The sequence below is a fragment of the Lynx rufus genome, unplaced genomic scaffold, assembly GCF_022079265.1.
Source record: "Lynx rufus isolate CCGP_SWC_20201006 ecotype Redwood Valley unplaced genomic scaffold, mLynRuf1.p SCAF_13, whole genome shotgun sequence".
NCBI lineage: Eukaryota > Metazoa > Chordata > Mammalia > Carnivora > Felidae > Lynx > Lynx rufus.
In genome coordinates this window covers 25,123,615-25,139,018 of record NW_025814827.1, presented here as the reverse complement: position 1 = coordinate 25,139,018, position 15,404 = coordinate 25,123,615, and the positions used below count along the sequence as shown (strand labels likewise).

General features: G+C 39.1%; 1 protein-coding gene across 5 annotated transcripts in view; it reads right to left on the bottom strand.

The window, feature by feature from the left end:
* GABPB1 (GA binding protein transcription factor subunit beta 1) overlaps nucleotides 1-14,673 on the bottom strand; it is a 69,618-nt gene extending 54,945 nt beyond the window's left edge. For 2 of the 5 annotated variants that reach the window (XM_047075120.1, XM_047075123.1), the window contains exon 1: nucleotides 14,300-14,672. The gene's annotated coding sequence lies outside the window, so the exon portion shown is untranslated. Of the gene's footprint in view, nucleotides 1-14,299 lie in introns of all 5 variants that reach the window. The other 3 variants (XM_047075124.1, XM_047075122.1, XM_047075119.1) reach the window with 3 other exon arrangements.
* Nucleotides 14,674-15,404: the final 731 nt, after the last annotated feature.

Sequence of the window (15,404 nt, the reverse complement as noted above, 5' to 3'; positions counted from 1 at the left end):
TTTAAATAAGTTTTTTAAAAAATGAGTAGATACACGTGCCACTTATAGAGATGGTACTCTAGAATAGGATCCGCTTTAGGTGGAAAAATAAGAATTAAGTTTTGGCTTGTAAGTCGTCCAGGTGAAAATGTCCAATGAGAACTTGGCTGTACAAAAAGAAAGGTCATTGGGGCGCATGGGTGGCTCAGGTGATTGAACATCTGACTTCAGCTCAGGTCATGATCTTGTGGTTCATGAGTTCAAGCCCCACAGTGGGCTCTGTGCTGACAGCTCAGAGCCTGGAGCCTGCTTAGGGTTTTGTGTCTCCCAGCCCTTGCCCTCTCTCTGCCCCTCCCCAACTTGCACTTGGTCTCTCTCAAAAATAAATGAACATTAATTTTTTTTTTTTTTAAGAGAGGTCAGGGCTATAAGTACACTTTTAGGACTCATCAGCATATAAAATGGCATTAAAAGCCAAAGGAGTGGATGAGATCTTTGAGGCTTAAGAGAAAAATGTATACTGAATTAATGTACAAAGAATTGGTTTATTTATAACTTCAAACTTACCATCTAGGAACATCTTACATCTATTCATGTATTCCTCTTACTCTATGAATAAAATTTTGTGCTGTGTGCTAAAAACAAAACAAACAAACAAACAAACATATATGAGGGAAGAATCCATCCATGCCCAAACTGTAGCCCACCCCAATCCAGCATTTCTCAAATTGTGTTTCCTAAAGCTCCAGAGGACTGTGGTGCTAAGGCAAGGGGTTAAGGAGTAAGCATAGGTTGGAGGTGACAGAACAGTTTCACTCTCACTAAAGCAAAACCATCTCCAAGTGTTACAGGATTATATAGAGAACATTATTTATTATTTTTAAAAGAAAATGTCTTTTCTTCAGATATAAAACGGATAAAATTTTAAATCTCAAGTAAGAATTACTTAGCAGCTCTATTGTACTGCTATTCCACACCCAAGTCCTTATTAACATAAACCTAGAGAAGATTTACTACATTCATCTGCAAGTCCCGGCATGTATGTGATCTACCTGTGCTCCCGTTTTATTTTTTTACTCTAGCCAAACAGAAATCAGGTAAAAGGTGTATGGATAAATTAGGGCCTCAAAATTAGATTCTGAAATATAACTCATTCAAATAAATTTTAAATACCAAATTACATAGCATGAACTTGTTTTAGGCAGTACCCAGAATGTTGTGACTCCTTTTCTCCATTAAGGTTAAACTTCCTTGTCTTACATAATATACATTTACTCCCAAGCATGCTATATAAAAAATAACTTTCATGCTCTACTATAAACTTGTCTAAACCAGTTTTAATATTGTTTTAAATATTACAGTATAATCTCAGGTACCCTAAAGATCACATCCTTATACAAAGCTATGTTTATTTCTTTGAATTTCTGATACCAAAAGATGTGATTAAATCAGAACCATGCTAATAAATTAAGTTCCTAATTCCCATAGAAGCTTTGTATTTATCAGATCTACATTCCCTATTTCTCTATCTACATACTATCTGTGCATCCCAGTGTCCCTATTTAACTGTAAAATTATGAAGTCATTACAAAGCTGTTCTCCATAAAACCTAAAACAGAAATGTAATCTAAGGATAAAAAATATTTATTGATGATTATTTAATATTCATGTTTAAAATAAGCTCAAGTTCCTTATCTAAAGCACATAAATTACACACACAAATACATACACAAACACTAAACTAAGAAGTAGTAAGGATTCATCTGGATATTAAGTCCAGAACTTCCCATGCACAGGCCAAACCCTAATCTTCCTCCTATACTCCCTGATGTTGCTATGACCTTTTTTACCTCCCTGAATTAGAAATGTGAGAGCTACCCTTAACTTCCTCCTTCCCTCATGTCTCTACATACAATTGGTCATCAAAGACTATAGGGTCTACTTCACATCTCTTTTTCTCTTAATTTCTTTTTTCTCAAATAGGCAACAGTTTTATATAGCTCAAAAATCCAAACACAGAAATGTATGCATTGAAAGTCTCAATGGAAGCACTTACACTATTACCCTTCCCCACAGCCACAAATAATCACCTTTACTAGTTTCATGAATATCCTTCCACTATTTCTATTATTACCAAATGGTAGCATTACTACATACACTGTTCTCCACTGGCTTTTTTACTTAACACATCCAGGAGATCTTTTCCCATTAGTCCATAGACAGCTTCCTCATTTTTTGTACAGCTGCTTAGTATGCCGTTGTGTGGATAGGTCTTAGTTTATTATGGCTGGACACTATCACTATTACAAACAACACTGCAACTAAGAACTGTGTAAATATATCACTTCATTTCATATAACTGTAGGATAAATTCCCTGAAGTAGGATTGAGACAAAAGTAAATACAATTGTAATGCTGATACACATTGTGAAATTACCTTCACGTCATTTATAAATTAGTCCTCTTCTCTCCACTGTCTTTGCCACTGCATTCTCATGCCTACTTTAAAAAAATTTTTTTAACCTTTATTCATTTTTGAGAGACAGAGTATGAGCAGGAGATAGGCACGGAGAGAGGGAGACACAGAATCCGAAGCAGGCTCCAGGCTCTAAGCTGTCAGCACAGAGCCTGATGTGGGGCTCCAACCAACAAACTGTGAGATCATGACCTAAGCTGAAGTCAGAGGCTTATCGGACTAAGCCACCCAGGTGCCCCTCTCATGCCTATGTTAATCAAGTACCCCTTTAACTGGTTTCCTTCCATCCCAACTATTGTCAATCCTATTGTCAACTGATCATCATTATTTTAATGATTTTTTAAATATACACTATAATTAATATTCTAATTTTTAAGTTCCAAAGATTACTGAAAAACTCCCTTCAATCGTCCCTCCTTATCTCTACTGTCCAAACCCAATCCTCTATCCATCACCCAAGGGTTAAGCACTTTACTACCAGTTCAGGATTTACCTTACCAGACCATATTCTTCACATTTACACGCATATATACCTACCTGCCCCTCCAAAATACAGCACTGCTCTGGTTTTTTTCCTTATGTATATATTTAATAACATAGTATATATACTGTTCTACAACTTATCGCTCAGTATATGCCGTGTTCATTTCTTCAAATGACATTTTATTCCATAGCATGAATATACCAATTACTTGGTTATTTTACTATTACGACCAGTTTTATTTTTCCAGATTTTTTATCATTATAAACTGCTGCAATGAACAAACTTGTATATGCCTCCTTATGCACATATAATAGTGTTCCTCTAGTGCAGACAACAGGCAATAGACTTGTTGGGAATACCATTTTAAATTAATAGATACTAACAAATTGCCCACATCAATTTACATCCCCAAACCAACTTATATTCCCAACAGTTTATATAATATTTATTATTTCCTCACAATATAGTCAATATTAGTAAACTTTTAAAATTTTGCCTAACTTTAATATGTAGCTCTCATATTACTAATGAGATTGCATAACTTACCAAATATTTATTGGCCACTTATGTCTTCTCATCTGAAACTGCCAGTTTGTATTCCTTGTTTTTCTATGTCACTGTTTCTTTGTAGGAGTGCATTATATATATATTTCTTGTTTATTGTATACATTACAAATATTCTTCCCAGTTTATTTGAAATTTCTGTATTTTGGACATTGTCATAAAGTGTTAACTGGGGTTTGGCTAAATTTATCAAAATATCTTCCTAAAACATACAGTCATGTATTCCAATCACCTATCAAATACAGATTTTAATTACATGTATATTTAACTTGAAGTGAAAAATAAATAGTTGGCCACCTACCATTCCACTTCATAAACATAAAGCCCAGAATTACCCTGAAATGGGAATCTCCCATCTCCTCAGTGGGTCTCTGTTCTCAAATGCTTCTTATAGAGTCAATTTTACATTGCAATGGGTGAAAATTTAATATATAAAAAACTTTATTTGGTACAACATAGCCCATAAATGTAGGCCAACTTCCACTAAGGCACAATTGAGGAAATAGCAATATATTTCATCACTTGGGGAAAAACTGGCTGTATTGGACTTACTGAGAGATGGTATCTCTACTTCCCATGTAGCAACTTCCTACAAAGCATTTCAGACTTTTCTGGATCTGGCCCGTGCATCACTGTGGCTTCATCAACTCACCACTTCCTACTTGCATTTATACTCCAATAATACAGTTACCTATAATTACCCCTACATACTACTCTGTCTTGTGACATCATCCCTTTATATGTTATTTTACCTAAGAAGTCTCCTTACCCCAAATTACCTCACCATGTATTCATATTCTTTCTTCAAAACTCAGTTCAGACATTACCTCCTCCAACAAGCTCCTGTTGCCCTTCTCAGCAAAAAGAATTAATCATTTCTCTATTTTCTCATTGTGCCCTGAACCTACTTCCATAAATATATGGATTCCACTCTATTACAAGGATTTGTTTACAAGCTCTCCTCTCCTGCAAGCCTTAGGAAGTCAGGAAGCGTTTATCTCATTCTTATGTGTATTTTAGTATTCAGCAGTTTCTAGTATCCCACTCAATAGCTATTTGCCAAATTAAACAAGTCCTCTCTATTCAGCAGTACAACAAACACTAAAAACACATACACAAAATAATTGAAACCATGTTCTTTAACTGAAGATATTTCATAACCTGAAAGGATATGTGGATTATAATAAGAGTTGTTGTGATTCTTTTTCTTAAGTGGGCTTACACCGTAGATCACTGTTTTCCAAGCTGTAGGTCATGACCCTTTAGCAGACTGTGAAATCATTTAGCAGGTTAAAGTCAACATTTTTAAAAGTATCACCATATAGCAAATATAGTGAAAGTAAGCCATGTTTCATGAAATTGTTGTTCGTCATAAATATGCACACAGAACACACACATATAACATGTACACAAAATACATTTATTTATGTATTGATTATTGATGCAAAATACATTTTTTACTGTGGATCACAATAAAAAAATAATTGGAAAGCAACTTCCATAGTCGCTATACAGGTTCAGAGAAGCTTTAAATCAACAAAGTGATGTAGTCGAGGAAGGCCTCCTCAATAAAAGACATTTGTTTGGAGCACAGTCTAGCTCCCCACCACCTCTCTAATCTATCACTCCTCCTTATTCATTCTGCTCTAGGCACACAAGTCTTCTTCATCATTCAAACAAGCCAAACATGTTCCCACCTCAGGGTCTTGCACATGTTGTTTCTTCTGCCCAGAAAGCTCTTCACTTCTATAACTGCATGGTTTACTCCCTCGTTCTAGGACACCCAAAGAGATCTTTCCCTGACCACCTAAAATAGCAACCACCTTCTACCATTCTCACCCCTTATCCAGTTTTATTCCTTTTCATTCCACTCACTACCACCTGATAATTTATTTACTGTGCTTTTCCTCCCCTCTCATCCTGAATGTCAGCTCCAAGAAAACAGAGACTCTGTCTTCTGTTTTCATTACCATACCACCAAAGATTAGGACAGGGCCCAGCTAAAAGCAAACATGTCAATAGGCTCTGACAAGACTATCAAGGAAAAGGAAAAGGAAGAACATGCAGAATTGTGCCTGAGCATGGTAAACTACAGAGGAAACAAGGTTGAAGTAAGGTTGAAGATGCACAACATGAAAGGTTTGAAAGCCAGAAAGCAGAGTTTGGACTTTATCCTGCAGACAATTGGAAGTCATTCAATGTTTTGAGCAAACGGTGATCCATTCAAACATTTATTCAGCACAAGTTCAATTCACTTTGCTTGGCACAATGCAGAGTGCAAAGGCCAATAGCACATGCTCTCTCCTCCACTGTTTAGGTTTAATAGCAGTGGGTTCAAAAAAAGTTTTAGGAAAATTATTCTGGCAGCCGTATGTAGGATGGATTGGACGAAGAGACTCTAAAGCTAGAAAGGGAAATAATAGGCAAAGCAGAGCCTCAGGACAAAGTGAGATCCAGTAAAGAGTAATCTAAAGAATTGTGCTGACTAATGGGTATAAATAATAAATTAGAAACATGTATTATAAACAACTTTAAGATTTAAGTATGATGATGATAAAGCTTACAAAGAAAAACTGAGCAATTTCCATCACTTTTAGATTTATTATTACCCAACCACTGCACTTAACAATCAAAGTGATCCAAGACGAAAAGTTGTGTGGAAGCAAGATTCCTAGAAAAGCAAAGAGAATTCACTTCCATCCAGTTCACAAAATAAGATGAAAGAATAGATTCATCATGGTGACAATGAAAAAAAAAAAATGTGCAAGCTTGTACTCTATTTTTTTTTTTTTTTGAGAGACTGAGAGAGGGCACAAGCAGGGATGGGGTGGGAGGGGAGGCAGGGAAGAGAGAGAGACCCTTAAGCAGGCTCCAGGCTCAGTAGAGCCCAATGCGGGGTCTCGTTCCCACAACCCTAGGATCATGACCTGAGCTGAAATCAAGAGTCAAACACTAACCAAATGAACCACCCAGGCGCCCCTCTATTCACTTTTTCAATTAAGTAGAAATCAAATCAATGGTATCTTTTGAAAAAGAGAAAGAAGACATATGAGAAAACAGAAAAATGTGAGATTAATAAAACAATGGCCAAGTAACAAAGGCCCATTGGGAATTGTTCAGCATAAATTCAGTGGCCAAGAAATCGTCATTACCCACCTTCCCCCATAAATATGCTGTGACTGTGAAGAAAAACAGAGGAGATAGTGGAAAGATTTAACAACAGGTAAATATGAAAGAAGTGACTGGTGTTAAGTTCAGGCTATATCTAATGCATACAGGAATAAACTAAGACAGAGAAATTGAGAGTCTGTATGAAAGGAATGGCTGAAGACACAGGTGGAACAATCACAGGGGCAAAATGTAAGACTTCACACAAGCCAGGATATAAGGGAAATTTTTCAGATCATTCACTTAAACACCATACCATCTGCTATGGTCTGAATGCCTGTGTGTCTCTCCCTCGCCCCCAAATTTATATGCCAAAGTGATGTATTAGGGAGGTGAAATGTTTGGGAGGTGATTAGGTCATGAGGAAGGATCATGAGTAAAGTTTAGGTCCTTCTAAAAAAAAGCACCCAGAGAGCTCCCTTGCTCCTTCCAGCACATGAGAATACAATAGACAAGTCTGCAACTGGAAAAGGGTCCTCCCCAGACCCCAACCATGCTAGCACCTTGATCTTGGACCTCCCAGTCTTCAGAACTGTGAGAAATAAAGTTCTGTTGTTTATAAGCTACCAAGTCTGTGTTTATTATAGCAGCTCAGACTAAGGCACAGTTTAAATTTTTTCCCTCTGTTTAGATACATGGTAAGTGTTGTAGACACAGAGGAGTACAGGAATCAAAAAGACTGGACATCCAATTTTATGAGAGGAAATGACCTAATTCCAGGGTAGAGTTCTACAATTAATAATATTATGACTTAGGGTACTAATATCCATCTAGTTTCCACATCTGCAGAATGGAAGGGCATATTAAAAGAAAAGTACCATTGCGGCCTCTACTCACCTCCTTTAAAAGAATTACTACTGTAGTAAACCAAGTTACAACAATCACACTCCTGGGTATTTACCCAAAGAAAACAAAAACACTAATTCAAAGGAATACATGCACCCCTATGTTTATAGCAGCATTATTTACAATAGCCAAAGTATGGAAGCAGCCCAAGTGTCCACTGATTGATGAAATGGATAAAGATGTGATGTGATATATATATATATATATATATATACACACACACACACACACACACATATATATATACACATATATATGCAAAATATATATATGCAAATATATATATGCGTGATGAAATATTATTCAGCCATAAGAAAGAATGAAATCTTGCCACTTGCAACAACATATGGCTAGAGAGTATAATGCTAAGCAAAATCAGTCAGAGAAAGACAAATGCTATGATTTCACTCACATGTGGAATTTAAGAAACAAAACAAGGGGGAAAAATGAGAGTCAAAGCAAGAAACAGACTCTTAATTATAGAGAACTATCTGATGGTTAACGCGGGGGGGGGGGTGATGGGTAAAATAGGTGATGGAGATTAAAGAGTACACTTGATGTAATGAACATAGGGTGATGTATGTTACTATTAAATTACTATATTGTACATCTGAAACTAATATAACACTGTATGTTAACTGGAATTAAAAAGCAAAATAAGTAAAATAGAAAAATAAATAAATGTCTTATCCCTCAAGTATAAAACAGAAAAAAGGTAACTGGGTTAGAGGTTAGTCTCTTCTAGAAAAGATTCTACACAATGTAATAGAATCAACGATATTGGTGGAGGTTTAGCATATTTTATCATCAAAGGAAATAAAAGTGAACATTTTGCTTTCTTTTTAATTGTTTAATTTTTAAATTACCATGGATTATAAAGCTATATAATAACATGAAAAGGTGTATGTTTTAATATTAAAATAGGACTCAAAACTGAATATTCTACGGGTTCCTTAACTGCAATTCCAAAATACAAAAACTCTTTTGATGGTAAAACCTTACCTGAACTGACATGAAGCTATTTATAGCCTTTACCCCATTTGGTAAAAATGTTCATACATCTCGCTACAGAAATAGTAATATGTTTGAAGAGGACTGGACTCTGTTGAAAGATTATATTATTACCTTGCCTATATCCAAAAAACTCTTTTATTTCCCAAACCTATTAGACCCCAAGGGTTTTAGTGGGCTATGATCCTATAATACTAATGGCTAACATTTGCTGAGCTATTAAATGTGTCAGACACTGTTCTGATCACTTTATATGCAGTAAATCATTTAATCCTACCAACCACCATGACATACGTATTATAATTATCCCTGATTTACAAAGTGGCAAACTGAGGCACAAAGAGATTAAGTAAATTGTCTGAAGTCACAAAGCTAGAGAGTGAGTAAACTGGGATGAGTACATTTAAAATATTACACATAAGAGGGAGAAAATACAAAATAGAGAACTGATTATGATAGAATGGTAGGATTCAGTGATTGTTTTCTCTATTCAATTAATGTATTACTATTAGAATAGTAAATAATCAAACTTAAAAAAATACAAGACTTCATTAACCTACAAAGTCCCATTTATGTGCAATTCCTAAGTCAAATTGCATAAACTGCACAGTATAAAACCCAAGCTCCTCAGTTTATGCTAATCATCTTCAATTTTTTATTGAAATACAACATTTTAATGTTTTTCACTACAAGAAATACACAAAAACATATATTCATTTTAGTAATCAGAAAACCTGAATAAACAAAAAGAAAATAATCACTTTTAAAACTACACTCAGAAAAAATCAATTACAATTTGGCACATACCCTTCCAGATGTCAATACAATTTTTCCTTGAACAATGCAGGGCTTAGGGGCACACATACAACCCCCCCCCCCCCACACACACACAGCTGAAAATCTTGAGTATAACTTTTCTCTCCCCAGAAACTATTAATAGCCTACTACTGACATGAAGCATAATTATGGATAACATAAACAGTCAATATACGTATTTTGTATATGTTATATACTGTATTCTTACAGTAAAGCAAGCTATAGGAAAGAAAATATTAAGAAAATCATGAGAAAATACAGTACAGTACTGTACAACACAAACAAAAACCTGTGTATAAGTGGACCCAAGTAGTTCAAAGCCCTATTGTTCAAGGATCAAGTGTATTATTTGTTTTTTAACCAAAATGGAATTGCTTTTAAACCTACTTTTTCACTTAACATATGTCAAGACATCTCTTCATGACTTTACCTTCTTCTAACATCATATTTTAATAGCTAGGCAGTACCCCACTGTGAATATGTACCCTAACAATCACTGTTAAACATTCAGGTTGTGTACAATTTTACAGTACAGTGAGTGATCAAGAGTTACTGACTCTGGAATCAAACTGCTTGGATCCAAGTCCTGGCTCTACCACATACTAACTCTGCTCCTTTAGACAAGCTACCTCACCTCTCTATGCCTGTTTTCTCTTCTGAAAAATGAAGGTATTTTCTACTTCATATAATTAATGTGGGACGGGGGGGTCAAATGTTAATACACAGCTTTTACTATCAACAGTGCTGCAATTAGTATGCTCAGAGCTAAATCTTTGCACACACCCTTATTCTTATTACATCAAGAAAAATTCCCTTAAATGAAAATTCCCATGTCAGAAAGTATGACCATTCTTAAGGCTTTGAGTCTGCCAAATTACAGCTGGGTTTAAAGCCCTCATCAAATAGCTCTCTCACTTAATACTCATTTCTCTTCATCCAAGAAGGTGAAAACTGTGATCCAGTTAACAGCTGTTTCACTCAATTAGTTTTCGCTCTTCTACTTCTGTACCGCAAACCTAGACCTGTATCATAAAAACTCAAAACTTTGTAGGAAACTTTAGGACACCTAGCCCAAATCCTCATTCAGCATATTAATTCCTCCACCCTAGAATCCCTAACTGAACATCATCAGTGAAAGCAGAGAGCCTACCACCCAAACCAACCCATTATATTTTTACTGTTTCATGGAAATTTCTCTTGAAAGAATGTTGAAACCTGCCTCCTCCTACTACTCACTGATCCTAGTTCTTTCTACGCAGATCAAATCTGATCTTTCTGTGTGATAGACCTTTAAGTATTTACAGATAGCTATCATTTCTTAGATGAGCTTCTTTCTCTTCTTTGAGCCAAACAGGGCATTTTTCAGCCTTTTCTCCTTTCCTCATGTCCATTTCCTCCATGATCAAGGTCCTCTGGATATGCTGTATAGCTCACTGGTTTATAAACTTGAGTGTCTACCACCTGGGAACTTGAAAAAAATACAGTGGCCCAGGTCCTATCCTACTTAAGCTTGGGCTTCCATGTTTCTGCTCTCCAGGTGATTGTAATATGAAGTCTGAGAACTGATGCAAGGGCCACGCGTATTGTGACAGTATTCTACCTGGAAAACCGACACAATATCCCAGGTATAATACAACCAATACAAGTAAAGCAGAGATAACACCTGCTCTTTCTACATTGTTCTACCAACTCCAAAATGACATTTACTTTAAAAAATATTATACCATAGTGTTGACTCACGGTAAACATACAGTTAAAATGATCTCTTTTCCACATTCTCTATTCGTGCACTAGCACCTTGGGCTCTAACTGCCAGCCTTTCCAATTATTCCCATTAAAAGATTAAGAGAACCAGGACAAAGAGTTTTAGACTCCTATTTCTAAATGTATCAATGACTGCATATGGATTCACCTTCAGTGGAGAAATCATTTCATGCTTTAGCCTCTACACTTCCATCATGGACATACTTAAGTCTAAATTCAAGTATACTAGCCCATCAACAACTGAACTGACAGCTGACTGCAACAACACATCTACTCTGTGCAAAACACTGTTATGAACAAGGTGGGAAAACATACAGGCCTTAATACTAGTACATAGACCTTCTGGAGAGCATGATGGAATAACACCTTCAAAAAGTTAAGTCTAATACCAAGATAGACACGTTAATGCTATAGAAATTAATGACTACTAGTTGGAAAGCTCTGGGGCCAAAGAAATACTAGAAAACTAAGTTACCCTAACTTTAATGTTTCATTTCCCTTTTTTTTTTTTTTTAAATATTTACAAGACAGAGAGGAGATGGACCATCAGTGAATTCATCCACACTTAGGCTACTTTCAAAGGGACACTGCACCCTCAAAAATACACACTCAAAATAAATTCATGATTCAAAATTTCATATGAGTTCTGAATTCGTGATTTGTTTGCCTTACCTTTCCCTAACTTATGAGGTACTCAAGAGGAGGAAGAAAAAAAAAAAAGGCCATTCTACAGATGAGGCCCATTATAAATACATCTTAGAGATGCTGGGTGAGGGGGAGATCCCATCTGATATTTATTTTCATTTGCATGGCAAACATCAAAAATATACCTGGCATTTTCAAACAATTATGTCAGGAATGACCAGATGCTTCCTGTTGATGGAACAGTAGAGAACTACAGCCTGACAGAATCAAACTAGAGTTCACAGAAACAACTGGAAATGAATTTAGCTTCATTTCAAAACCATTAAACCAAAGTATGGCCTTACATTTTCACACATTTACAGCATAACTGGGCCCCAACCTAAAATACCCAGATTGACAGAAAGAGACAGAGAACTCAAACTCTAAGTTAGGAGACTTAACTCTAAATATATATATCTACATTACAAAAGTATTGTTTGACCAAATGTTTCACTGCAGGATTCCTTTTAAATGGAGAGGTCCTGCAGTGCTTTGACAGTGTCCCTTCTTCAAATATTACATTTACACACAAGTTTTCACAGGTACATCTAATATGGAATTCATATTTTACTTCCATAGATTAAGATGTGGAACTAAAAATTAAGGTTAGTGACTTAAAATATTTTCCTGAGTCTCCAGGATATGTACATTAAGCAAACTTTACTCTTGATACTGTTTATATATCTAAATACCAAATTAAAAAATTTAGAACCCAAGACAAAAGTATAGGAATCAATCTTCCTAACCATATTTTTAAAATGTATCTTGTTTAATACACTCATTTGACATGTATGGTGACAGGATAAAAATGACAAATTTCTCAGTTAAAAAAAAAGTCATAAGCATACAGTGGGGTTCTGGGAGTTTTCAGAAGTTACATAGTGTGATACCACAACAGACTGAATGCAGATTTAAAAATCTAGCTGTCTTGTATTAAAGCAGACATTTAAAAGACTTGCAGAAATGCAAAACAATGTCAACTCTTGCCAATATGTGACTTGTGTTAACATGTAATGGAATTTTATTGCTGTTATTTTGGGGGAAATACTTAAAAAGACAGAATTTTTAAAACGCATAAAGCCATCTTTAATTTCCTTAAATTCAAAGTGTGACCCTGAAAGTGGAAGTGTCAAGGCTGACGTTATGGGTCACGGCGAACACATTTAAACCAAGTTGGGTGGGTCTACAAGTGAAATAAAGTATCTGCAAAAAGAATTTTCGACTACTAACATCTGCATAATAAATTACAGCGCATCTTTAATTCTGGAATGGAAAATTACTTTACAAGGATTATTTACGGACTACATCAAAAACATTTTCCAGATAAAAACTATACTTCAGGGGGAAAAAAATGTACTTCAGAAAGTAACTTGCCTGAATCCAGACAGCAAATCAGTCTTCGGAGAGAGTACTTAAAATATGTCCACATTACCAAGCCCCCTTCAAAAGTACTGTGGTCGCTACCCGTCCTCTGAGCAGACGTCTGCTCGCCACAGTCCAATCAGGTTTAAAACAAGAGTAGGTGTACAGAAAACAAGCTTAAAGTGGGGAAACACACACAAAGCAGGCCTCTATAATTCCTTCGGTTTCAGTTTTCACGATGCACCCCTGAGGCTACGCACGCTGATTCAACACGGCAGCACAGCTTCAACGAAGCACACTAAATACACACTGATTTCACTGTGTCCAGGCAGAAATGACCTGGCAAAATTCTCAACTTCTTTTCCGAAGCAGTGCACCCGCCCGGCGGCCAAGTCCCAAGAGCAGAAGTCTCGAGCATCCAGAACCGCGGGCTTTGTCCCCTCAGGGACTTGAGTCCCCGAGGTCGTGGCAGTAGCCGCGATCGTCCCCGCGCGGACTGGGCCCGGCCCTCTGGTTAACCCTGTCCGGGCCGGCCGCTCCCGCGGCGGCCCGAGCGCCTCCCGGTCCCGCAGGCCCCGCAGCACACCGCGCCCCGGACCGGTCGCCCCCGCCGCCCCTTCTTCGCTCCGGGTAGGCTGGCGGGGCCGCCAGGCCGCCGAGACAAAGAGGCCGGCAGTTCCCGGGGCGGCGGGCGCCGAGGCCCGGCCGGGCCGCGCCAGCCTGCCTCCCTTCCTCTGCCGCCAACCGCCCGCCTCCCGGCGCCCTCAGAGCCCCCGCCGCCCCGGCTCGACCCCATTCCCGCCCCGGGGCCGCCGGCCGGGATCCGGCCGGCTGTGAGGCCGCGGCGCGCCGGGGCCGAGGAGGGGGCGGCGGCCGCCACCATGTCTGCCCGCCCCTCCCAGAAGCGGGGTGCCCAGCGGACAAAGCGCGGCTGCGGCGCGGGCGGAGCGGGCGTCCAGGCCGACCCCGCCGACCCCCGCGGAATAAGCGGGGCCAGGAGCCCCGGAAACCCGGCGCCTTAATGCAATAAACAGGAAATCGCGGGGATGATCTGGGTTCCGGGGGAAGTGGAATTATTTTTTACCAGCGAAGAGATCAACTTCCACATCCGGTGGTAACAGGGCCCTACACAGACCCGCACTGACCTGGAAAAGCTTCGGGAGCGGCGACGGGGGAGCAGCAGGAGGTGGTGCGGGGACCCGAGGCGCCTCGTACCCGGCCGGGCTGACGCGGCCCCGCTACACACAAAGCGCTTCAGCTGCACAGGGCGCTATTTTCCGAAAATGCCGCGTCTGGTCGGCGCCCAAAATCCCCACCGAAAAGTCCCCCGTGCTGCGCGCGGAGGGACACATGGTGTGCGAGTGAGTCAAAGCTCCCAGCATCCCTCCCGGACTCGGCCCTTGTCAAGCCCTCGCCTGAGCCTTTCCGCCCCTGCCTTCGGTCGCAGATCGCTCCCCCACTCACTCTCTGACCCCATTCTAGCAGGAGGAAAGGGACGACAGATCTGATTTTTCTTTTTAACGGTCGAGAGGGAAATATGCCATTTGTGGAGCTTGAGCCACACAAAGAAAGCGGCGGAATGATCCGCTCTCGGCGACCGCAAGTCCCGGCTCGCCCGGCGCCTGCGCGGCACGGGGGTGGGAGCTGCGGCCGGCCATGTGCGCGGTGGAGGAGCCCGGCTGGTGGCCGAGTCTTCCCGCCTCTTTCTGCGGGGGCTGGCGGTTGGGATACTAAAGTGCGTGTTCCTACCTTCTTTTCTCTCTGACAAGACCGCCGAGACGGGGAATCCCCACTCCGAGGTTAACCAGAGTCGCCTAGCAGAGTCCTGGGAGACGGAAGAGCAGCCAGCAGGCTAGGATTTAACTTAAAGTGGCCCTAGATTCAACTAGCCAGATTGGGACAGGAGTAGCGGTTGAGGTACAAGAGGAGGAACGAAAGATGGTCCTTCTCCACTTCCATAAACTGAGCAGTCAGGTTCATGACGAAGACGTACTTATTTCTATAGCCTTTTTTTGTTTGTTTAACATACCGGTGGTGTCACAGGCGTCTCGTACTTAAGCGACCCTAAAATAATTGCTTGCTAATTTTCCTTGGATTACTGTCACCTCGGAGGTAGAGGTCTGTGTTTCCGTGGCTAGAATGTCACGATTTTTGTTGTGTTGTATTTTATTAAGAAAGTAGCAAAAGTTTATTTGGAGGTAGTAATTTACAAAGTAAAAGTCTTTGGAAGTTAATTTACTTGTAATGATT